The following is a 25774-nucleotide window of genomic DNA, read 5'->3' as shown; positions in this document are numbered from 1 at the left end:
TTGTCAATTGGTAGATACATGCTTTGTTGAAACCCTCTAAAACATAAATTCCACAGGTTTGGCAGTATAAGTACTTAGGAAAAAAATGATTACTTAAATGGGAAATATTAGATCCTGAGATGATAATTGTCATGAAGCTGAGCACGCTATTTCCCAACACTCATTTTCATTTTCCATTTTGCGTGTATGGTCTGTCCCTGTGCTGTCATTTTCAGTACATTCCTCTTTTATGATGTCGTTCTTCCTGGCAGTTTGTTGGCCAATTACAAAGTTTTTCTAAGTGCTAGACATTGTTTGCAGCTATACACCACATAAATCTCCAAAAACACTGTAGTACCCTTTGCACGGAACAGTGAAAAAATACCTCTCTTTCTCAAATAAGAAATAAATCATGAATATCACACTGCTTAGGCAACCTGTAATATCTTAAAGAGAAGCTTCTATTTATTTTCTGTTCAAACGGTTTGTAAGCAATACACGACACACGGAAACCCCGGCAGAAAATGACTATGGCCTGTTCCTGCCTATGTCAAGATGGCTTGTATCGCTATCTGATTCAAGTTCATTCAAAGACCAGGAAACTTGTATCACCAGTGAGGAGGGCACCTTTTTCTGGGGCAAACTGGAGATGTAATGAGCCAAAACTACCTATCATGTTGCTGATCTAACAAATAGATTCCACTGTGTTGATAAGGGTCATTGCCAAACATTTCCTCTGGAGGAACATTCCGATTACCTGACTTGGGCTTACCTGGAGTCAGTTCTTAATTTGGTCCAGGCCAGCAGGAGCTGGTATCACACTCACCTGCACAGCCTCTCATTGCAGGGGTTGCATCCACAAGCTGAATCTGCCTAAGAGAGACATTAAAAGTGTGAGTCACATCTGCTGTTTTCTCAGTGGAAAGACAGAATCTCTCTCACTTGGAGAAAAGCATCTAAGTGATCTGCCTAAATATCTTGAACTCTTCAGCACTGTTTAATTCTGCTGGTTATGTTGAGTTCCATGCACTGGATGGGGCCAGGGGGTAGGTGCTGGCTTTCATACCTGCAGATGCCTTGACCGAGGTGGAAGTCAAGGTCTTGCTTTTCTTCCTTGCTCATCATAGGTTATGGAGTACAGCACTCAATGATTACATGAGATGTGGAAAAAGTATGACTTCCTCCTCTCATTTCTGTGTTCCGAGGAAATCAAAATAACCTTGACGTAATACTAATATGCTTTCAAAGGCAGCAAGATAAAACCAAAGCAAAACATTTCCTGGAACAGTTTCCCTCATAAAATATTAGCTCTACGAATATGAGATATGGTATCAGGCAGCTATCATCATATACTGCGCTTAGTCAGATATTAATATCTTGTTGACCACTACAGCCACAGGAAAGCACCGCTAAATGCCAGTCCCTGTTACTGTAGTTCTTGTAGTTCCAAAAGCTTGGCTTCCATGGGAGAAACACTTTGGAAGTATGTCTAAGTTAAGTAGCTGGCATGCAGATATCATTGAAAGTCAGCATCCTTTGCAGAGATAAAAGGCCTGGCCTCTAGGTACTGCAGCTTTTTTACCATTCCCTCATGAAGGGCAATTTGATTGTATTCACACATTATGCAAGACAATTAATGATGCTTACATTACAAGGACGACCCCACAACACTCTGCCATAAAACTTTTTGTCTTGTAGTCTTTCAAATCTTGTTAGGCTTCATTCAGTGGACGAATGGTAGCTGTGAAACCTGTGAACAAGATGTCTGCTTTGTGCCCAGTGCAAAGGTAGAGGTCTATTACTGCTGGAGGTAAAATCTCTTCATTTCATTATCATCATTTTAATATCAGGTTAGTATAATCTCCTTTTCTGATGGGGAAGTAAAATCCCACAAAGAAGTTAGGAACAGTGTTTTCAGAGCAAGAGTTGAGCACTGAACCAAACAAGTGGCTTAAGATTATTTTAAACACCAAACAGACTATTGAGTACTTTTCAGATGAGCATCACGACTCCAGTGGCATAAATGGGGCAAGTGGTACACAACCATGATCATTAACTACACCATATTGACTGTCCAGCACAATTGGTTTACACAGACAAGCTTAATGCTGCCAATTCTCTAGGTTTTTGATGGCTGACCTTCCAACTTAGCTAGTATTTTTTAACAGATCCGCCAAGAATGGTGAATCCGCCACCTCCCTATGGTGGAAAACACCTTATCCTTTGGGAGGAAAGATCTCCTGTCCCCAAAACAGTGAAATAACTCAATCATTTGACTGAACAGAGAACACTGTGAGAGGGAAGTGTGCTGATTTTTCTTTAATTTGGAAAATGTCCTTATTTGTTTTAGATTCATATACAGATTAAACTATACAGTTTACACACAGATTATACAGATTGTGTGGATTATATATTGCATGAACCTATATCTGTGCAGAAAAAAACAAACAACTATTATTAATGCTGCTAATGGCAAATGAGTATGGAGATGAGTTAAAAGTATTACAGGGAAAATTCTTCATGTTACTATGAGCTTTACAACCTAAAAAACAATTTGGGAGAACATAGAACTCCACTGATTCATGATTTTCTAATTCATATTATGTTTCAATCAAAACAGAAAATGAAATTGATTTTACTTGATACATCTGACACACATTCTAGAATACCTTTGTTTCAGTGTAATTATCTAATATCTGTGGTTACAGCCATAATTTGTAATTTACCTCCTACTATCTTTTTAATAGAAACTTGTGGCTTTCTTGGTGTTTCTGTGTTACTTGGAGCCTACAAAGCTTTATCTTCTATGAATCTGTGAAATCACTGTTCCTCCACTGCGTTGTTGTTTGTGAATGCTTTTTATGGACAGCAAAACAGAAAGATCTGTGAAAGGAACAGCCTGGAGCACACTGCTATCTGTTGAGCTCTCTGCTACTTTCCTGCCATCTAAATGGACCTCTCTGGTGGGGGTAGTTCCTAAGAGTAGTGTACAATGGCCTAAAAGAGGCTCTTTCTCCTTATGAAATCCTTTTTCTATGTTTATTTCACTTTTTCCAGCTTTAACTACAAGGGAAGAAGAGCTCTTACAAGCAGGACTCTCCACTATGCAACTCAGAGCCTTCCTCTGCACATCACCTTACATGACCTGAAAGGCTCTAGGTGAGCAGATTAAAGTGTGCCGTGGTCTATTTAAAGATTATCACAAAACAGATATATAGGCAGAAAGGACACAGATGACTGCTTTGCAGTTATCCTGAGCAGTAGCATTTCCTACTTGTGGAAGCTTGGCTTTATTAAAAGTTAACATTTTTTAGTTTGGTATTTTCAATTTCCTATGTTTTTAAGAAATGAAATTAATTTAAAAAAATCCCAAAGCCAAGAGTAGTTCTTACAAAGTCTCAAAAGCTCTAAAGAATGAAGCTAAGCAGAATTACAGTCTTTGGATCATTACACACGTTTGCCACAGGAATCAATGCTAATTGTTTCCAGGAGACACCAATTCCTTTTCACAAGAACCTGATGATGGGACAGATGATGGGAAGTCAGCTTTGCCTTGGCTAAGGAATGGAAACCACTTTTTTATTCCCTGCAACCAAACTTTTATCAATGATCCAACCTTTTTGTAACCACTCACATGAGAGGAATAATAAATAGCACACTGAAATACTTCCAGAGAAAAGAAAATAAGAAAGGAAAAGGTATTACAGAATGGTATAGGTTGGAGGGCACCTCTTGAGGTTTCCTGCTTCCACCTCCCTGCTTGAAAAGGGACATCTAGAGCAGGTTGCCCATGACTAGCAGAGCAATTTAAGTTTAAAGTAGTTTAGTTGATGAAGTAATTCATAGTTCAAAATGCTTCAACTCCATTGCAACATGGCTGAGAAGTAATGGTGATGGCTAAAATAACAGAGGATAAAAGTATTGCAATAAAAATAAAAAACCACATCAGACTAGAAATACAAGCCACGTGGCTTCCCAGCTTGATGTCAAGTTTTGTGATGACTTTTATCTGGTGGGGCAGTTGGCAGAAGAGTGCTAGAGTTACTGAAATGAAAGGAGGAAAATGATCCACAAGTTAGTTATTAGTAAGTATCTAGAAGTTAGTGTGGTGTGAAAGATGATCTGTCTGCTGCAAGAACCATGGCTACGTATGTCTCCAAATGGTTTGTAAACAGATGTTTCTTCAAGCTAAACACTCCTGCCTCAAGTAAAACCAGAGATTAGCTGCCTTAAAAATTTTCACTCTATCATACTTCAGTGGAAAACTTTTAAGAAACACTGAATGATGTTTACTACACACCAACAAGGTGTAAATGCAGCTTTCTTTTTAGCATGTTTCAATCATTTTCTTGGCCACTATGAAATGCGTGAGGGGTATATGCAAAATGTAGCTATATATTTTAATCCTGACTCATTCTTCCCAAATGATCAATGATAAAAATGATAAATGATCAAAATTATTTGGTCAAAACTTAAAGTTCAGTGCTAAACAGCTTGCATATTCTTCAGAACTTCACTATGTCACAGGATATACTTGCCATCAAGAATAGTACTGCAAAAATCTTTGATGAGCCAAGATGTGCAGTCAGTTATCTAAAGTGATGGGGGAGGTTACTGTATAACACTTTCAAAATAAAAATGCCTCAGTAAAACCCAAAGGCTGCCTACTCTGGAGCAGTTTCATCTGTTTAAAAATTTGTGGCTGTTGCCCCCTGGCTGAAATATTGGTCAGAGCTGTGATTGTTGCTGAATGAAATGTAGAAGTCACAACAAAGCACGAAAGCAAAGCCTTGGCTTTGCTATTGAGCCAATTTTATACAAGAATTCTATTTTCAAGGAACTGATGAGGTTCTTCTGTCTATGATATAAAACATTTTTCAGAGCTGTCCTCTTGTCACAGCAAATGCTCCCAAGATTTAGTTAACTAAAATCTTATTATTGATTTTCTGTTCAGCTATAGAGAATGAGATTTTCAGACACTGGCTCAGACAAATTACAGCATCCTCTGCTGTAAGGAAGTTTCTTCCCCAGAACTTAGGCTCTCTCCAGGCCCAGCAGAGTGGTGCCCAAGTCAATAGCCCTAATAATTTCTCTACCCTGATATTGAATTGAGCTGCCTAACTGATTGGTGCCACTACGCTTCCGTTAGGTTTATCCCTATTTCTCTGAAGGTCAGCTCTGTCCCACCCAGCGTATGTTGCAGCCCCATGACACAGGGACTGACATCTACTGTCCTGATGAAGAGCACCAAAGCACAAGTTCAGCAGGATGTGCAGACATGGAGGCTGGTGAGAAATGAGACTGATCATTATTACTCTGATGGGGTGTGGAAGACTTTCTGTCCCTCTGGCACTGTGGCATCCCCAAAGGAGAGGCCCCTGAGCTAAACAGAGCTGAAGTGTGAAAGAACCAGGTGTTCATTACCTGGTATTTTGGCAGGCATAAGTGAATTAGCTATCTGCAGCCTTTTTGGGCACATTGAGAGAGGGAGGGCAAAAGATCTCACAAGATGTACTTGGAGGGAGAAGGTGGGAAAATGGTTAAAATTCTTCTTCCAATGAAAGAGTCAGTCAGTCAGGTGGAAAGTGTCCAAGTTAAGCCATTTATGGCACACAGTTGTTTTGGTTTTAGGATTAGCTAGCAGAAGTGTTCAATCATTTGCTGTGATTATATTGGTAAATGAAAGTGTGACAACACCGGCCAAGACTGTCAGAAGTGAAATGTCTTTGCTATGGAAGTGTGGTACCAAAAGAAAAGTGGGCTGAGTGAAAGCACCTAGGGAAAAGGAGAGAAGAAAAAAAAAGTGAAAAATACGCTGTGTTGTGCTTGATGCTAAATTCACGTAAGATCAAGAGAAGGTGATGAGATTTTTCTTCCTGACATAAATCCTTTGGTCAGTGTGGAATATTTCAGTCGTTTGCCCTCTGACAGTCCTACAACCAGCTGGAAAGAGCTATGCCCACAACTCCTCAGTGCCCACTTTGTCATTGTAAGCCAGAAGATGAAGCCTTTATAAAAAGGCAAACCTTAATGTTATTAATAAAATCAAATTAGAACACTTGGCAGTAAAGTTGTTATAGACACGTGAGTATGTATACATGCATATACATATACATGCATATGCATACACACCTGCCCTAACAACCACACAGCATTTGAAGCATATTTTAAAAAGGAATTTAACAATAAATCCATTTAACACAGTGTTCCCTCTATTTCTTGTCTTCTTAGCAAGGCCAAGTTGCCTCCCTCATACCTTCATCCTATCTACTCCTTTGGTTATCAGGGCTTGCATCTGACTGACAACTCCTGTTAATGATGACACTAGACACTCAACTGGTGTCTGGCGTGTGGCTGTAGTACATGTGAGAGACTCAGTGAAGCTGAGGGCTGGAAGATGTCTGCTTTTTTCCTACAAGTAGCACAGATAAGCTGGTCTGAGAGGAAGCTGAACCTGGTGAATGACATGGCAGAAACATGGAGAGGAGAAAGAGGTAGTAGTGAGGATATGGAGGAGAGATGAACCTGTGCAGGAATGTCAGTGGGGTCTCCCAGTGAAAGGTCAGTGAATGATCCCTCTGAACCCTTATCATTAAATAACCTTGAGGTGCTGCATTTCTGGATGGGCCCCCAGAGCTTTAACAGAAACTCTTCTCAGTATCTTAAGACTGGTCCCACTTGAAGATGAGTTGCACATCCAGAAACCCTGCACAACAAAGCCGCAATTGCAGAGTTACCATCTTTGCATTTTGCAAAGCATTGCTCTTATGCGATAAGAAAGATCACTTCTATTTTGGGATCCTAAACCATATGAAAGTTTCGAAATAGCATCATAGTTAAACGCACCTAGTAGAGATAAAAATTAAGAAACAGAACAGGTATAGAAATAGAAACAAATACAAATGCAGAGAGCCTCATGTTAACACAGCTTTGCTAACATACCATGAAAATGGAGAGGACATTAAAGTGTTGCCATGAAGTCAAGTTATTACGAATTAGAGTGTATATAACATGACCAAAAATAACTATTCATATCAGATGATTCAGCAATGTATACCATTCTACATCTTCCAAAACCTGCTGATTACAAACACACCTCAACCTTTGTTGTTTCAGTTGAGAGACATAGGAAAGTGGCTAATGCATCTCTGATTAGGATCAAGATTTTAGAAATGAGTGAGCAATTACTTTTGATCTAATGCCAGTATGTATTCGGTTGCAGCCTTATCTCACTTAGGAGATTCATATCTTGCAACACATTTGGATCTTATCTTAAACAAGCTTTTTCCCTAAGCTTTATTAGTCTACTGCAGGCTTGCAAAATAACTCATTCCAGCCACATTTAAAGTAGGTTTTCAAATTGCATTTGCAGTGGTAGATAAGAGACATTCTTGCTCATAATGATAGTAGCTGTAGAAAGAAAATACAGCTGGAGCTGAGAAGACTTGTTGATTACATAGAGGGTGCAAGGTTAATCTGTGATTGTAAAACAATAACACATGGAAGTAACTATCCAACTCTTCTAAATATAAAGGTTAAGAGTTAAGTGACACATGACAGTGTCTAGAGAAAGTGATGAGTATCAGGTAGTAATGATTTTATTTTTCCAGAGATGTTTAATGTGTTCAAAAGGGTCTTTCTGCTACTTTCATGTATGAACATGGCTATGATGAACAAGCAGACCCTATTTCTGTCACAAACTCTTCCTTAAAGACTTCTGGAGAAGATCTAAAGTGAACACAATATGAAGAGAATTTTATGCTCTGGGGAAGTAAATCTCATCCTCACAAAGTAGATCCTCTGAGATTCCTTACTGAATGTTCTTAGATGAGTGTAGAATCAAAGTTGGGACCAGAACTCCACAGTGATGGAACTAAATTCTCAGAGCAAGTCTAGTTCATGAGAACGTCTCACAAAGTTCTATCAGATCAACATGACAATTATGAGCTAGGCTTTGATGTTTTGACAATGGCCACATTACAATAAATACTATATACCTTTAAGGCTCCATTATTTTTAATAAGATATGTTTAGGTGCTCCTGTTAAAAACTGTATATGAGTTCTCAAAGGTATTTAAAATATTTACTTTTCAAGTTTACCATTATATATGTCCAAATTATTTCAGAGATTTTAATTGTCTGTAAGCTAAGCAGTTTTCCATCTCAGTGTGTGGCAGAGTGCCCCACCAATAGCTCTTTTCTTCAAGTTTGATTCAGATGCTTTTCACAGAATCACAGAATTGCAGGGGTTGGAAGGGACCTCAACAGACATTTGTTGCTGGAAACTGCAGCATAGGAAGTTCCGCACAAATGTGCACAAGAACTTCTTTACAGTGAGGTGACGGAGCACTGGAACAGGCTGCCCAGGGAGGTGGTGGAGTCTCCTTCTCTGGAGATGTTCAAGACCTGCCTGGATGCCGACCTGTGCGACCTGCTGTAGGGAACCTGCTTTGGCAGGGGGGTTGGGCTCGATGATCTCTGGAGGTCCCTTCCAACCCCTACAGTTCTGTGATTCTGTGATTCTGTGATTCTGTGATTCAACAGACAATTGAACCCAACCCCCCTGCTAAAGCAGGTACCTTACAATAGGTCACTTAGGTAAGTGTCCAGCTGGATCTTGAATATCTCCAGAGAAGGAGACCCCAAAACCTGTCTGGGCAACCTGTTCTAGTGCTCCATCACCCTTACCATAAAGAAGTTCTTCTGCATGTTTGTATGGAACATCCTATGTTCAACTTATAGGCCTTTACTCTTTGTCCTATCACTGAACACCACTGAGAAGAGCCTGGCTTCATCCACTTGCCTCCCACCTCCCATTCCTCTTGTGTATATTTAGCATCAACACAAAGTTCTGTAAACACATTTGCCACTTAGTACTTTCCAAGCTTTTGGGAAAAAAAAAACCAACAACAAAACAAACCTGTTTAGCAACTCTGATTTTAAAACTCTGTGCCAAGTCATGGTAGAAATTACAGCTACACAGGGAATACTTCATGTACTATCCAGACAATCCATTCAGGTAATCAGAACAGGATGTATTTAGGGAGTACTGTCAATACAAGATTGCTCCAAAAAGAAATCAAAGCTCTAAACTCCATAGATACGTGGGCAGAACTTGCTGCCTTCACATGAATAATGAATTCTTGAGTCAGAGTCCACAGGTGCTGGGGTGCTGTGACGTTTTAAAAATGCACTAAACTAATATTCACAGAAGTTGTCAGGGCCAGTCTTAGCTGTACAAACACATCTTTTTTGTTATTTAAGAATAGAAATCCCTTCGGGCAAAATAGACCTCAGTGCTGATAACATTGCTGTCAGGCTTTGGATACAGTTGTTCTTCTCTTACCCAGTTAGCCTCATTTATTTTTCCCAAATGGATTCCTTGTCTGCATTGTGGTCCTAAGTCTGTGATGAACAGTGTTTGAAATGAGGATTCTGTGACTTAGAGACTGAGAAATGGAGCCAATGCTATGAAACACAGCCTTTATCTGATAATTGGTGCAAAGAAAAAAAACCAGCTAACTTACAGTCAACCAGTGTGACTATAAATGTCACAGAAACAGAGGAGCTGTTCCAAGGCCCCTTCCATAGCTATCCACTCCTCAGGGCTAAATTGGCAGCTCCTGTGACCTCTTACAGGGAAGGATTTTGAAGTTACATTTGAAGTGATTCGCTCTTTACTGTCCTTGACAAAAACCACCAAAGCAATCTTTAACTGGTTACAGCTTCTGAACATCATCAGCGTGGCTCACAGCTGTAAAATTGTCATTAGTTAACATTAACACCTGACCCACACCAGTAACAATCAGAAGCTGTTGCTTCTTTGTCATAGTTGTGTCCTGTGACCAGACACACACAGACTCCATTGTGGAGTCACTTGTATTTATAAGGATGTGTTCATAAAACACTTTGTTATCTAAAGCTGTCAGTTAATGAATGTTGTATTTAAGCATAACTTCGAAGTTGAGCTTCATAAAATACAGACCTGGGTAATCACTTTCTCTCACCAGCTACAGTAGGCACTCATGTAGACATAAAAGGAGAGGCTACCCATGAAGAATAAACAAACTGTGCTCGAATGCTGCTTGCTTCAGAGACACGTTTACTTTACAGGCATGACACTTTTAACACCTTCTAGTTAAAACTGTAGAATCAAACTACCTGCATATTCAGCACTGATACCTCTAAGGAAATACAGTAGATGCATTTGAGTGGCTTAATCTATGCAGCTGCTTTGAGAACAGACCGCAAAAAGGATTGGTTTATAGTGGTTTTTTAAAGCTATATTATTTCTTAGTAACCATTTTCAAATGTTGAACCACAACCCACAGTTAATTAAACTGGGTCAAGTATCATTTTTTTTAGACTACAAATGAAGTGGCAAATAACCACGCTTCACTTCAGCAAACCATGTCCTGTGTAAGTACAGTATCTCTCTCATCTCTCAGGGTTTTATCATTCAATCAGTCATGATGGTATCTAAACACCTTCAGAGCAAAACCATGTAGCAGCAATAGCAAACTCCTGGACAAGCACTGCATGGAGAGCTCTCGTGGATGCTCTGCAGCATCTTATAGGGAAACATTCAGTTTAGGAGATATATGTGTGCATATTCATGCATGTATGTGTGCTTGTGTGTGTGAAAGGATATCTGCATATGTTAATCTTTTCTTGCATTGCCCCATCCTCCCACACCCCAAGCATTTTAAAGTACTTGTCTTGTTTTGTTTCCTTCAGTAATTTGTTTATAAATGATGCCAAAACCATTCTTTCACATGTGCATAGATATATCTCATCCTACTATCTCTGTAAGTTTTGATTAAAAAATGCTTCTTCCACAGCTTTTGGGCACTTATCCCTGAACTTTTGTGCTGTTCTGAAGTTCAGATAAACAACAAACCCTTCTAACATTTAGTCTATCCCAGTCAGGTGCCAGTCTGCAAGGGCTGAATGCTTAGTAATATAAATTGAGATCTTTCCCTGGGCAGAAAAAGAATCCAAAAGCAACAGCTTTGGACTTGCAGTATGTTCCTAGAAAGAAAGGATTAATCAGCTAAACATATACGCTGATTACCCTGGAGATAAAGATCAATTATTTGAACAGATTAGTGTGTTTCAAAAGCTGTAATATTATTCAAATTTCCTCCAATTGCTTTATGTTAGAACTTGTGTAAATGTTAAGTACCTCTCATCTTATTTTAAGAAGAAATCATAGTTTCTCTCCACAGAGTAAAGTGATCAAACAATTATTAGTAATTCCTTTGAGATCTTTGAGGAGAAGCAGTTCAGCAAGCTCAGTATTTGAAATGGCAGAAACCTTTAATGCTGAGAGATGCAGAAAGCCTGTTTCCTCTTCCACCCTTAACTTGGAAAGAGCTTCTGTAGTAATTAATACCTGAAAAGTCTACAACCAATACTAGAAAGTCTATAGAAAGCACTTTTTTCTGCCTATGAACAGATTGCTAGAGGGAACACTGAGCATGCACACATAGGAAGAGTAGGGTTTTCTAAAACAAACACTTGTTTTATGTGAAAATACAACATAGAACAGTTTGAGGACTGAAGACTTTTGCTGGTGCCAGGATTAGAATTATTAACATCTACAGCATAAGCAAACTATCAAATCCAGATAGCATGCTGATATACTCTAATCATTAAGGCAATAATCAGGAAAATAATCCTTCCTTTACTTGAATCAATGTTGGAAAAGAACCAGAACCAAATATCAATAGATATTTTTGGTTCCCAAAGTAGGCAGGGTAGCAGGGGGGTTGAAACTAGCTGATCTTAAAGGTCCCTTCCAACCCAAGCCAGTCTATGATTCTATGATTTGACCTTAAGGCCAAGACATCTGGGATCATTGTAATTTTCAGAGATGCTGCCTGTGAAATCTAAATGTTTTTTTCCCACCATATTTCATTCATACTTTTAATCATGCCCTTCCTGCTTTTACTCTCAGATGTCCTCAGGCAATGAATAATCATCTCAGAGGGGCAAAAATGCTTCTGTGCTTCACAGGTATTATCTGGATGCTCTGCTGTCAGGGGCTGGTTGGTCTCTTTGGCTGTGACTCTTTAGACTCTTTAGAGGAATACTTCAAAACCCGTGTCATCTTGAAGAAAATGTCCTGCTCTGTGCTGTGGTTGTCCTGAAGTGCCACTAATGGTGCATGAAACCATGATTCACAGTTACATATCGTGTTGCTTTTCGCAGTGTAGATAAATATACATCAAAATCTTCATCTGTAATGAATCTACAAGGAGTGCAGTCTTCTACGCTGTACAGGAATCTACAGTGGTGATTCACATAGACAACAGATGTCTAAGTGGATAAATTAGTATTATTTAAGGGATATTTATCTCTTTCCACTAATTGTACAATAATTTAAAGAACTTGAACTAGATGTGTAATTCTTAGACAACAAACAATAGACACAATAACATAAATAGATCCACCAAATTTGGAAAATTATACGTTAAAAGCCAGTAAAGCCAGATGAGCCGTTGGACCAGATGATCTCTTCTGACGTTCTTCTATGTGAGAAAAATCTCAGCTGCCCACTCTTCCCCCAGATAAGGTTCTTACTTATCTTAACAGAGTCACTTCTCAATTTCATTTTGATAAACTAAGAAGATTTTTACTGATTCTCTCGAAGTTATTCTCCGTCATGGTTATTTTCAGCTTATTAATACCCTAAAGAAGCGTGGGCAAAATATTCATTCTTATCAACATTTAATCTGGAAGTTAAACCACTTCCCTTTCTTTTCTTGATAATTTTTGACTTAGAAAATCTGATGACCATCATTATTAGCTCACTGAAAACTTACACTCACTCTGCAAATTTAGCTGGATTTAGTCATCAGTTTCCAAGATGCAGTCATTTTTCTGCAGGTCTGAATTTCTTAGATTACACATATAGATTTACACTGGTTGCGTTATAATGCATTTAAATTAAGTATACCTCCATTATTAAAGCCAGATTTATATGTGGTCATCTGGGTTATTTAGCCTGATTTAGAGTATGGGCATAGGATGGCTTCAACATCTCCATTAGAAGATAATCACAGAATCACAGAATCACAGAATTGTAGGGGTTGGAAGGGACCTCCAGAGATCATCGAGTCCAACCCCCCTGCCAAAGCAGGTTCCCTACAGCAGGTCGCACAGGTAGGCATCCAGGCAGCTCTTGAACATCTCCAGAGAAGGAGACTCCACCACCTCCCTGGGCAGCCTGTTCCAGTGCTCCGTCACCTCACTGTAAAGAAGTTCTTGCGCACATTTGTGCGGAACTTCCTATGCTCCAGTTTCTGGCCATTTCCCCTTGTCCTGTCTCCACTCACCACTGAAAAGAGTCCGGCCTCGCCATTCTGCCCCCCACACCTTAGATATTTATAGACCTGGATCAGGTCCCCTCTCAGTCTCCTTTTCTCAAGGCTGAACAGACCCAGTTCACTCAGCCTTTCCTCATAGGGGAGATGCTCCAGGCCCTTCACCATCTTCGTGGCCCTCCGCTGGACTCTCTCCAAGAGATCCCTGTCTTTTTTGTACTGGGGAGCCCAGAACTGGATAATAATTCCTTGGTGGATTCTCCTACTTTAAGCCAGTTCTCTTTCTATTCAGTGCAAACTACTAGCAATTTATAGATCTATAAATTATCTAAGATATCAAATTATATTAAAGTCAAACAATAAGGTTTGCTCAGTAGGCTCCATTTTCCGTAAACTGACTGGAATTATTGCTACTCTTGTATTTAAATTCCTTGTTCTTGACTCCATTCTGAACTTTTCATTTGGGCCAGGAACAGGTTTAGCTTCTAGTTGCCTCAGACACCCTTCTTTGCATCTTTTCAGTGTAAGTACAGTATTGACACTTTACCAGTCAGCATCTCACTGTTATTCACAGGAGTATTATATTATTTCTCAAAAATTATCTGTGGCACAGAGGTTTGTTCAGGCAACTCCTTTTTGCTTCCTTAGATATTTATAGTTTGGAAAATGCTTCGTTATCCTCATGCAGACAAGCGTATCATCCCCTCCCTGAGGAAACATGACAGAAACATTTTTCTGCACCATTCCTATGCATTTTAATATCTCCATCAATTAAATTATTGCTTTCGTGTTAATAATTATATCCTTTGCTGTACGGAGTCTGTTAGACTTCCTGCTTCCTTATTCTCTAAATTGTAATGGCCTTAATCTGTACAGATTACTGTCTGGCATCCTTCCTTTCCCTGCTTGACAAGTACATATAGATAGATAGATAGATAGATAGATAGATAGATAGATAGATAGATAGACATGTAATTGCTCCTTACAGGCGCATCATTACAACAATAAACGCATAAATATTTGAAAATGTTTTGAGGCGTGATTTTGACATAAATGAAATTTTCATGAATGTCACTTTTCAATGAAAGAACAGTAAAAACTCTTTAAGTGAATCAGAAATCATTAGGACATTTCATCTGGCAGCAAGAGCTGATGCACGCATTTGTTCTCCAGAAGAGGAAAACAGTGCGTTATCAGGCAGAGGTTGGCAGCACTGCACAACCCCATGTCACACAGACATCTTAAAGTCTTAGTGCTGCAATTCATTCCATCCCAGTAAGAGAACAGCCTTCTCGTGGAGATTCTGTCATGCAGCCCATTGCCACACAAGAGAGCTTAAAGGGCCCTTCAGCTGCTCACTAGTCAAGAAGACCCATCGTCATAGGTTGTTTTCAGGTGCGTGCTCAACTGGCTCTCAGCTGTTGAACCAGCTGTCTGCCATCAATTCTTTCAGCACCTAGTTTGAGATGGATGTGTGGTCACTACCTGTCTTAGCAAGGCCTTTAGTATAGCCTGTACTATGCTCATTATCTGTCTGAGCAATGCCTAGCATGCCATGGCCATGCTGCAGGAAGAAGCTGAGGTGAAGGGGAACACACCATCACAAGCCTCCAAATGGATGGATATACACTCTTTTGCATCTGAGATTTCACTCACAATTTTCTTTAATGGAGACACTGTACATCTCTTAAGAAAGCTTTTTAAGCTTTAAATCTGTCTTTGTTGTCAGGGAACAGATCAGGAAACAAATCAAGTTGCTTGAGGCAAATCAGTGTCTGTGTCTGTTCCACACTGGCCTAAGCATACCACTACACATTACACCCAGCTCATTTCACAATCAAATACAGAAAAGATTCGACATACAAGAGTGGAAGGGCTTAAGTGGGGCATCTTGTGTTCCTCAGAGCTCCAGGCCCTCAGATCACAGTGCTGGGTGCATGTCTATGCATGATAGATGCCACCTGCACAGGTGGGAGAGAATGGCAGTTTTTATAGTAAGCCCGTTTCCAAACACTGCTTTTGTCACTATGAAATTTTGCTGTTTCTGCAACTATCTGTGGAGCATCAAAGATGTTAGTAAAGTAGTGATGAGCTTTTCTATAGTTCCTTGAAACGTGGTCTTCTCTCCCCACATATGGTGTACGAGTTCTCGCAAACTTAAAAAGAGGACTTCAGAACAAGGACCACCTGGCTTGCTTATCACAGAGACACAGTCTGGCAAAGAAGAGGCCCCATATCTCTAGGAGGATCTAGATCATTCTTTGAATTACATATTGATTGTGTGACAAAAGGGCTCTGAGAAGCTTAAGTGCAAATTTCACTTGCCCTAGTTGTACTACAGTTACATTACACCATCTCCATCTGTGTTGGGCAGGCATAACACTGAGTCCCAACTTACAGTCAGGACTGTAAGACTCGGATGTTTCCTCTGGTTTGTCTCCAACAATTAATCTGTGGAAGGCTTACCATTATGAGCTCTGGGGAGAGCATGACTTTCTCCTCAAAGCATGTTCTATTAGTGAGGAAGGGCTTTGGCTGGTGGGATGCAAATGCTTGTGCAGGCTCTGTGTTGGATGGACTGCTGCTGGCTTCTAAGGGCTGTCTCTGTGTTAAAATGAATGCAGACCCATAGGAGCAACCAGGCAAAGGCATAGCTTCAGCTATTCTCCCTGCTGACCTGTGGGGCCCATTGTAGCATAGCCCCAGATTATAGCACTTGCAGTGCATCCCTCCTGAAGACTGGGAAGCCAAAAATACTTCTTAAATCTCCTCATCCCATGGTGGAGATGGGATCTGCCTTTTTGCTGGAGATGTCTGGAAATACAATGTGGGGCAGAAATTTGGACACTTTCTTCTCTCAGTCAAATTTTCTGTTTTCAGGGTTAATGGCTTATGTCCATGGTGGCTGGAGTGTCTTGGGAAAAAAAAATGTGCTAGCAGTAGAAGTCCCAACCTCCTGACATCGTAACCTTCATGGCAGGTGTTCTGTCATCTTTCAGGGGTAAAAAAAAAAACAGTTTCATTTTCCCTTTCAGAAAACAACCATGTGGAATTAAAACATGGTGGTTATTCTGGCTGAGATATGACACAATAGGATAAGCTACACTAGGCAGAACAAGCAAAATGACTATTCACCAGGTGGCACTGCTGCCTGTCAGCAAAACAATAAAACAAGGATAACCCACAGCTCCTGTGCTACCAAGTTTCTCACTTCTCTCACAAAATCACAACACTTGGTACATGTCATAGACTCCAGCAATCCCCGTGAAGCTTATATGTTGCAGGATTATCATGGGCTAATGCTTTTCTTCCTCATATTTTTCTTTAATCTCTGTAAGCAAAACTCTTGGAAAATTTTTGAAAAGAAAGTTATTAGAATCTCTGTGAAACATGGATTATTGCTTGACTTGTTAATATGCACTGCCCTCTTGTGATAAAATGAGTTTTCAGTGCTCTCTAGAAGTTCCCTTTCTGTTTTTCTTTTCTATATTTTCCTGGGGGTTCCTGGTTTGGGTTTATCCGCCTACCTCTTGCCTTGTGTTAAGGCCTTTTTTTCCTAAGGCAGAAATGGTTCTTCTTACAATTAAAAGGATTAAAAAAAAGCAGAAAAAAATGTGATCAAAATGTTCTTATTGAAAATTTCACTCTCATACACAGCTGCACTCTTTTACATTGCTTCTCAGATTGTTTTGCTGACTGTACAGGAATCATGTATGATATGTAGACAGCAATTACTCTAGAATAAAACGTGGACTTTAAAGGATGAGGATAGTACTGAGCCAATAATACTTATTGGCTTGTTGAAAAGGCAGTGTTTGAGGAAATATATCACTCTGGGGGATCAGTATGCAGCAATGTGCTTATCTGCATAATCACCACCAAAACAGCTCAGAGAACAAGTCCAAATCTCCAAGCTACTGCAACAGAAATCTGCTTATTATTGTTGTGATAAACATGGGCAGAAGTCATCTCTAAAAGCTGGACATAGCCAGGCAAAGTTAATCCTTGCTGGAACACGATAGATGGAAAGCCATTGCTGCCTGAGATGGAGAGGAAGAGGAGAAATCCTGCAGGGTGATACACCACCCCAGCAGAAGAGATGGGGACATGGAGGAAAGACAGAGGGACCTTTTATCTTAAGTGCTGTCTGGAAAAGGATCACCTCCTTTCATTTTTTGGGCAGTGTCAGCATCAGATGTATCTCACCATAGTCTGCTTGTCCTCTGAATGGAAATAATGCACAGAGTACATGAGTGATTTCTCCCTTCTGACTGTTGTGTTAGCTATACAGACAGAAATGGATTTGTGGATTTTCACTCCTGCAATCAGTTGCATAACTGATTACTTCGCTAACATGGATGGCTCTATAAACATCATCCAGTTAGGGAGGAGTTTGGTTTGCTTTGCTCTAGTATTTCCATTTCTTTGTGTTTTTCATATTTAACTGATCAACGCTGTGGCCGCCACTGAAGGACCAAGCATCTTCTAAGCAGCCTACCATGCTTCTGAGCTCTGGGGACAATTTTCTTAGACAATTTTCAATCAAAGTTTTACGATTGATGGAACAAAGTTGGATGCCAAGAATTTCAAAATCAAAACTTCCGCAGTATTTCCTTCAGTTTTTCCATGAAAAATACTAGGTGAGCTTTTAATTAAAGGCCACAGTACTCCTGATGTGCTGAATAGAGAAGAGAATTCCAAAAAACCCCATAAAGCTGACAGAAACCTGTTCTTGGTCCTCTCTATCTTCTGACTGTTGGATTTTACAACCTTTCTGGGTTTTGTTTTTGTTTTGTTTGTTTGTTTGTTGAGATATATTATTGCAATGCCACCATATATATAAGGAAAACTAGTAAGTAGAAACCGTATTGACTTCCCTAGGTTGAGATTTTAAAAGCTTAAGTCGCAAGTCTGATTTTCTGTCTCCATTCCAAATCACAGAACAACAGAACTCATCAGAGAAGAACTGATTTTTATTTTGTAAAGGCAAATTAGGGATTATTTTTCCTGACCTATTTTCTTATATGAATAAATTGCATTAGCCAAATCATCCAAAAGCATAGATTCCCAAAGCAAGCATCCCACGTGGCAAAACTGTTAGAAACTGAAACGGTGATTCTCCATGGAGAAGTGTCAGGCTGTCACAAACAGAGTGCAGCTGTCTATCATAAAGAATAAGCAAAGCATTCAGTGATAACCTGCATGTGGCCATGCTTAGAGGGGATCTATTTGAATGCTTAGTTTAACCCAACCTCTCCAAAGCCAAATGAATGTTACTGTGCTGCTCATTACTCTAGATGTCTCATGGCTCAGAACAGACAGTCAGTTCCAAGGAGCATAGAAAGTAAAGGAGGTGGAAACCTACTGCAGCTGGGTGCCATCTGTCCCAGATGTGCCCTTGCAATCAGCCTGCTGGGCTCAGGACTGGTCAAGAGGGCATGAACTGTTAGGAAAATGGCTATGCATAGCACTGAACTGCTTGCTCTTCAGCTTGTAGAGTGCTTCAGTAGGCTTCCTTTTCACTGAGACATATCTCCTTCCTCCTCTCTGCTCTTTCTAGGGTAAGAGCTCCTTGACAAGAGTCACTTGTGTGTGCACTTGGAAGCTTATGGTCAAAAAAAGTAAGGAAAACATGTAGAAGACCTACACAGCCAGGACTCGAGCATGTCAAAACCTAAATCATTGGTGTCCAGTGTTTTAGCTTGCTTGGGCTGCAACGAATAAAGAGAAATTGCCTTGGGCCGATAAGTTGCTCTGAAAGTAATGCTTCCTATTTATTTCCATGGAAAGAACTACAGATACAGAGAGCACAATAATACTATTTGATAGAGCAAATTCTCAGCTGCAGAACACTTTCTCAACATAGTCACCACTCCTGGCTATGCATTTTCAACAGCAATGAACAAGAGCCCTCATGCTGCAATTGTCAAAATCTGCACTAGCAGAGATGACCCACAATCATCACTGCTGAGATGTACCACACGCTGCTTCACTGTGCTCACACTCAATATTTAGTATCCATAAACAATCAGCAAGCATCAGTGAATGTCAGTGGATGCCATTTTTTCTTCATGGGGGAATTCAGCATTACATCTTTCCTTCATATGCACTTCCATGTCAGGTATCATTCTGTCAAATTGCCCCTCTGCTGCCTTATGTCGCACAGCAAAAACATGTAATGGGATATTGATGGGATGATTCAGCTTCTAGTGCTGTGCCACCAGCATTCATCTCTGATGTTGTGGGTCAACATAATAAAATAGGAGGCATTACTTCCAGAGCAACCCTCGTAAGATATATGATATAGTTAATGTATGTAAGTAACAAAACTTATTTTATTCATTCATATTTTTTATTTTAAAGAAAGAGGGCAACAAAATTATGAAACTAATGGAATATTTGACCCTGTTCATGTGAAACTAATGCATCAGTCTAGTTCAATGGCAGTGGCTGCAGTTCTTAATGAGTTCTCAAGGTGTTCATCAGAGATTTTTGATGAAATGTTACTGTTCCTGTCCTCTATCTTTGACAATTGTTCACAAATGTGCATACTGCCAAAAAGCAATGGCATAAATAAGGTGTGACTGTGAAGTGAAGAATTAAATATTTTTTCTGCTAAGATAGGGATTATGAAAGTTTGGCAAAGAGACATGATCAGATTTTTGAGATGAATATCTGACTGTAACTTTATACATTCCATTTGAAAATTGATTATTTTTTTGCAATCTTGAAATGCATTCTCAAATTCCTTTATCAAAACAGAAAGCAAGGCTGCATATTCCTTTATCAAAATGGAAAGCAATTATTTGCCACCATTTGAGTCAGTACTGCACAGCACTGCCCTCCCTATGCCTGGGTTTCAGTTGACACTGTTAACAGCACATTGGTTGCTGCTGAGCATGCTGGGGATCACTCCACAGTGAAGAGCCACAGCCTTTACAGAGTGGGGCAGGGAGAAGGCCACACTGCCAGCTGTGTCAAGCTGCTCGTGGGCTGCGGGTTGGACATGCCTGGCCTACATCTTTCTGTCCTTCCTACTAGTTGCTAACACAGAGATTATTCAGGACCAGAGCACCCTCATTCTCCTGAGGAGCATACTTAAAATGAACCTTGAAGACCTGATTCCTCAAGTCTCTGATTTTCTGGGGCTAGATATTCTTGTAAATGGGAGCACGGATCTAGGTTAAGATGAGGGTATGCTATTGCTTAAGGTAGGGTTAGCCACTACTGGCAGTCAAGATAAACCCTGTGCAAGTTACAGATGTATACAGAACTCGGCAGGTCCATACTGCTCTAACTTGCACTCTGGACTTTCCTGGCCAATAAAATTAGAGATTAATGTTTTTTCATATGTTTGGGGTAAGTGATGGAAAAAAAAGTAAATAAAGTAGAATCTGAGAAAAATATGTCTTGTAAATCTCTAAAGAATCCTAACTTCAGCCTTGGCATTTTGTAGGCATTGCACACACCCATGCTCTGTTGTAGCGATAGGAAGAGGCAGCTGTCCCTTTCCCTCTCTGCTCAACTTTCTGCTGCTGTGGGATTCAGCATTGCTTCCCATCTCCTCGCAGGGAGGGCAGAGCCAGCAAGCAACCAAGTCTCTGTGCGGGGAGTTGAGTAACAGGGCAGCCTTTCTCACAGGCACCAGGATACTCGCAGATCCCCCCAGCCTGCCTGCGGGCAAGGAGCTGCCAAGTTCCAAACCCAAGGGACCCCATATGCTGATTTGGGGAAGAAAGCTTGGGAGAGGTCACCCATGCCAGCCCAGCAGCAGCCCCCAGTGTGTTCAGCAGAGCAGCTAGTGCTTCAGTTACAGTTCCTCTGACAGCTCGTAAAACAAAGCTGCATGTTTGGAGAGAAGTCATTCCAACAAAAAATTCCTGACCAGCCCTATTAGAGACTGCTGCTGGTGTAAAGGCATCCTGGGAATGAAAAAGTTCTGGCCGTTTCCCTCGCAACTCTGGGTTTGTCAGTCACCCAGTCACATTTCGTATATGTTAGTGGGCGAATCCATGGCCCGTGGCATGGCTGACCATGTAAATTGGTAAAATTCCATTTCTTTCTATATTGTTGGCTAGGAAACACAAGATTTCCTTTTCACCGATGCTTGATGACTTGGTATGAAAGCATGTCCGTGCTAGCATCCAATCCAGGTTTGTCACCTGGAGCAAACTTGCAGCAAGGCAGAGCAACCTGGTGCAGAGCATAGATATGTCCTACTTGCTGGTGCAGGTGTTATTCTCTAAGAACTAGGCAGTGGTAGTGGCCCTATTGAGGGCATGCATTCACTGAGCTGACCACTGTTCTCACTTCTTTTGTCATTCTGTGGGTCACAGTTACAACTCACAAACTATGGTTGAAGAAGCATGGTGGTTTTTTTTAGTAAGTTAGAATATTCATTAGAGACTGTTCAAAGAAGGTCTACAAAGATGGAGGAGGATATGGAGAGCAAGATATCTGAGGAACAGCTGAGACTGTGTGTACTCAGCGCAGAGCAGAGGAGCTGAGGGGAGGCCTGATGGCGGCTGTAGCTCCTGATGGAGGAGCAGCACTGAGCTCTGCTCTTTGTGACAGTGACAGGCCCCGAGGGAACAGCATGGAGCTGTGTCTGGGGAGGGTGAAATAACAGCATCCTGGCTTCATTTCTGGTTCAGACACTGGTTTCCAGAAGCACAGCAGTAACAAGCCTGGGGAGGAGCCACTGGGAGCTGGTGGGGCTGGTGGCTCTATGCGGCTACTGGATGCTTTTGCTGGCCGGGCAATGAGCTGCACAAGCCCTTGGGACCCCTGGTGCCAGCTCAGATGCTCAAGGAGTGGATGGTCATCTTCATCCCAACATCTGCACAAGTTGGTCCTCTTCTAAGCTTGCTCCCATCTTCATCGGCCATCCCAGCCCACCACTCTGTCAGGATGAACAAGTGTTTCTGTACAACCATCATGAGCTCCCTTACACCCACCAGCACGCAGATAAGTGTCCCAGGGCAATATGCATGTGTAGGGTGAGTAGGAGTTTCTGGCAAAAGCTTTGTGTGGTTGGGGGAACGATGACTTTAACACAGCCACTGGGGATTTTCTGCCTGACCCCCACCTTGGGATTTGTGAGCAAGGACTGAGCACACATGGTAGCCCTGTGGGATATCAGCATCATGGCACTGCAGCAGCATTTCCCCAGGCTCTGCTGTCCCCGTTACACAGGGTGGATGAGATTTTCTGGAGCAGCCTATTCTTTGCAGCAAGCCTTCTGGAAGCAATAGCCCTCTCCACAGCATTTTCCTCCACCCCTGGTAAAAAGGGGTGGAGTGACGTGGGACTTTGTTCATGTTTCTCTGGGCACCTTTCTGTTCTTTAAACATCGCATGAGTTTCCTGGGCTTGTCAGCATTTTCCTATGAGTAAGCTGTGACCACACAGACCCGACACGTTTTCTGCTCAAGGCTTGGGCCTAGAGCAGGAAAGGGGCGTTGAGGCTTTTGGTAACAAGTGGGTTACAGTGGTGGTAAGGTGTGAGATAGAGTTTCGAAAAGTTGTAGTGGCTGAGCATGCAGGTACCTCATATATCCAAAGCAAGGGGGTAAGGCGAGAAACCTCTGGCAGCCTCAGTCTTGACCTGCTCACAGGAATCCTACCCCATACTTGCTGCTCCAATAGCATAAACCCACATCTCCAATTATGAGTTGAGCTTACCCAATCCTTCCAACTCTTCTACTCATTAACCACTTTCAGTGTGGCATGGTTTTTACATAGTATATTGTCCCAAAAGCACAATTTTCACATGGGGGAGCTTCTACTGTGCTCAACTCTGCTGTTTGCTTTGTTGATGCAACTCAGTGCAACACACCCTGGGGAAACAGAGAGATATGCAGAACTTGAACAACAAATTGCTATTTTTTTTCTTCTGTTAAGGTGACAGTACTTGTAGTAGCTAAGAATATGTGCTAAAACACAGAGGGTCATTATATTTTCCCCTGCAGATGTACTTAGGGAGTAAAATCAACCCTGATACTGATTTTCTGGGTGCTATGGGGATTGTGCATGGAGGACAGTGGTGTTTCCCCAGACTCGTTTTTTCACTTTAACTGTTGTGTAAGAATGATGAGCAGCCCTGCCTCTATCCATGGGGATAAATTGGCATTGTTAATAAAAAATGGAATAAACAGAGCTGTTTAGTTGTCAGCTAGATTACATTTTATTGAAAGCTGCAGCATTAAAAATGTTGCCCTGATGCATTAGGGGAAAAATAAAAAGTGATGTACTTTTCAAACACAAAAGAGAAGCGATCCTACAGGCGTCTACAGTTTTATTTCAGATAAGCTAAATAAATTTTAAACAAGCAGACAAAAAAAACCCAAACCAAACAAAAAATAAACAAACAAACAAACAAAACCCCAACAGGCTAGCTAAATAAGTAGACAACAGTTTTACCTGCCAACAGATTACCCAGAGACAAACAGCTAATCCACAGAGTACAATGTAGGCGAGTAACAGCTAAAGCTGATTGGCTTTTGCATCGGCGTGAACTGGGGCAAAATTTGCTCTACGTGCTGGAGTGAAGTGTTGGGTCAGTGTCCCATGGTTCTTTAGTTCTTGATAAAGACACTCGCTGCCATAGGCTGGAGAAGTAAAAATAGATCTCCATGAACTTTTAAATAAGGCAATGTAGTAACAGCTGCAATTTTAGTGAAAATGGTTGGAAGTATTCTGCTGAGACTACATATGTAAATCATCAAAGACTGCACCACTCACTCACACAGTCCTGCAGTTTTGTAGTCTCTGCAGACTGTGAAAGGAAAAAGAAAAAAGAATCAGAATAGAAAGTCTTTGGAGCACAGTATAATAATTTATATTCAATTTTATCTTGAATTTTGTCCAGAAAGAAGCTATCAGAGTGAGGCTTCTCTAATGGTTTTGCAAACAGTGACTAAATCAAGCACTTTCTGGGTCATGAATAAACCATGGCCAATAAATCACTACTGATGTGTGAGATGCATGATGAATCCCTAAGGAAACAGGATTATCTTCAGTGGATACATTCAGGTTAAGAGACTAAAAGCAGGATTTGTCCTTAGTTTGTTTAGAATGTATTAAGTAACCTCTTTAAATCTTGATAACTTTCCCTGTCCAAACACACTTTGCACAAGAAAGGACAGTAGAGGAACAGACAGCTGAGGTCACCTAGAGGGTCTGCCTGGTGAGTGTTATGCCTGTGGAAGTGGCCATTGGCACAAACCTGCCCCAGGTTACAGAAACAAGAACACATAGAATAACTGCACTTAACCCTATCCCTTGCTGCATGTGGCTCATGTTCACAGGCTTTGCTGTGACTGCTGCTTTTCCAGATTGAAAACGTTCTGGTAGCTTCCACCCAGACCACCCTGCACCCCTGTATAATGCTTCAGCCATCATTTTGTCACCTGTTTAAATTTATTTTGAGGTGTGTTACCAGAGCTGCATGAAGTATTCAAGATGCATGCTTATTGTGCATTCACGCGCTGGCAATTTGGGGTATGCCATTTTGTGCCCCACACTTTTCTTAAGAAATCTCAGAATCCAGTTTGACTGCTAACAGCTCTTAACAGCTTCGACAGAATTTTCCAGAGAATTTTCCACAACGATGTCTAAACCACTTCCATGAGCAGTAGTGTTTAAGGTCATCTTGTGTATGGTTTTTGTCCTGTAAGTGCATTTCTCAGTGCTTATCAGCTTTTCTTGTTGCTTATCAGCTTATCACCTCTTTTGCTTATTGCCCTGTCACTCAGCACCATGAGATACATTGGGCACCAGAGTACAGAAAGGACATAAAGCTACTTGAGAATGTCCAAAGGAGAGCTATGCAGATGGTGAAGAGTCAGAGGGTGAAAGGCATGAGGAGCAGCTGAGGTTCCTTGGTGTGCTCAGCGCAAAGCAGAGGAGCTGAGGGGAGGCCTGATGGCAGCTGCAGCTCCTCACAGGGAGCGGAGGGCAGCGCTGACTCTGCTCTGTGTGACAGCAACAGGGCCCGAGGGAACGGCATGGGGCTGTGTCAGGGGAGGGCAGGTTGGTTCTTCACCAGAGGGAGGTGGGCATGGAACAGGCTCCCCAGGACAATTGGCACAGCCACCAGAGTTGAAGGATACTTTAGACAATGCTCATAGACATGAAATCTGATTTCTGGGAGGTGTGTGGATCTGTGAGTTGGACTTGATCCTTATGGGTCCCTTCCAACTCAGGATATTCTGTGATTCTGTGATATTTTTGCACGTCTCCAAAGTGAGCTTCCAGGCTGAGCATCCCGAGTGATTTGGTATACTGCAACTTTCGCCACTCACTACTCCCTCACTACTTCCAGATCATTCTACATTCCGTAAACAGGGTGATCAAAGGGCTGGACCACCTCTCTTATGGAGGAAGGCTGAGAGAGCTAGGCTTGTTTAGCTTGTAAAAGAGAAGGATCTGGGGAGACCTCACTGCAGCCTTCCAGTATTTGAAGGG

The sequence above is a fragment of the Lagopus muta genome, chromosome 1 (assembly GCF_023343835.1).
Source record: "Lagopus muta isolate bLagMut1 chromosome 1, bLagMut1 primary, whole genome shotgun sequence".
In the NCBI taxonomy this organism is placed as follows: Eukaryota; Metazoa; Chordata; class Aves; order Galliformes; family Phasianidae; genus Lagopus; species Lagopus muta.
Note: the sequence above shows the minus strand (reverse complement) of the source record.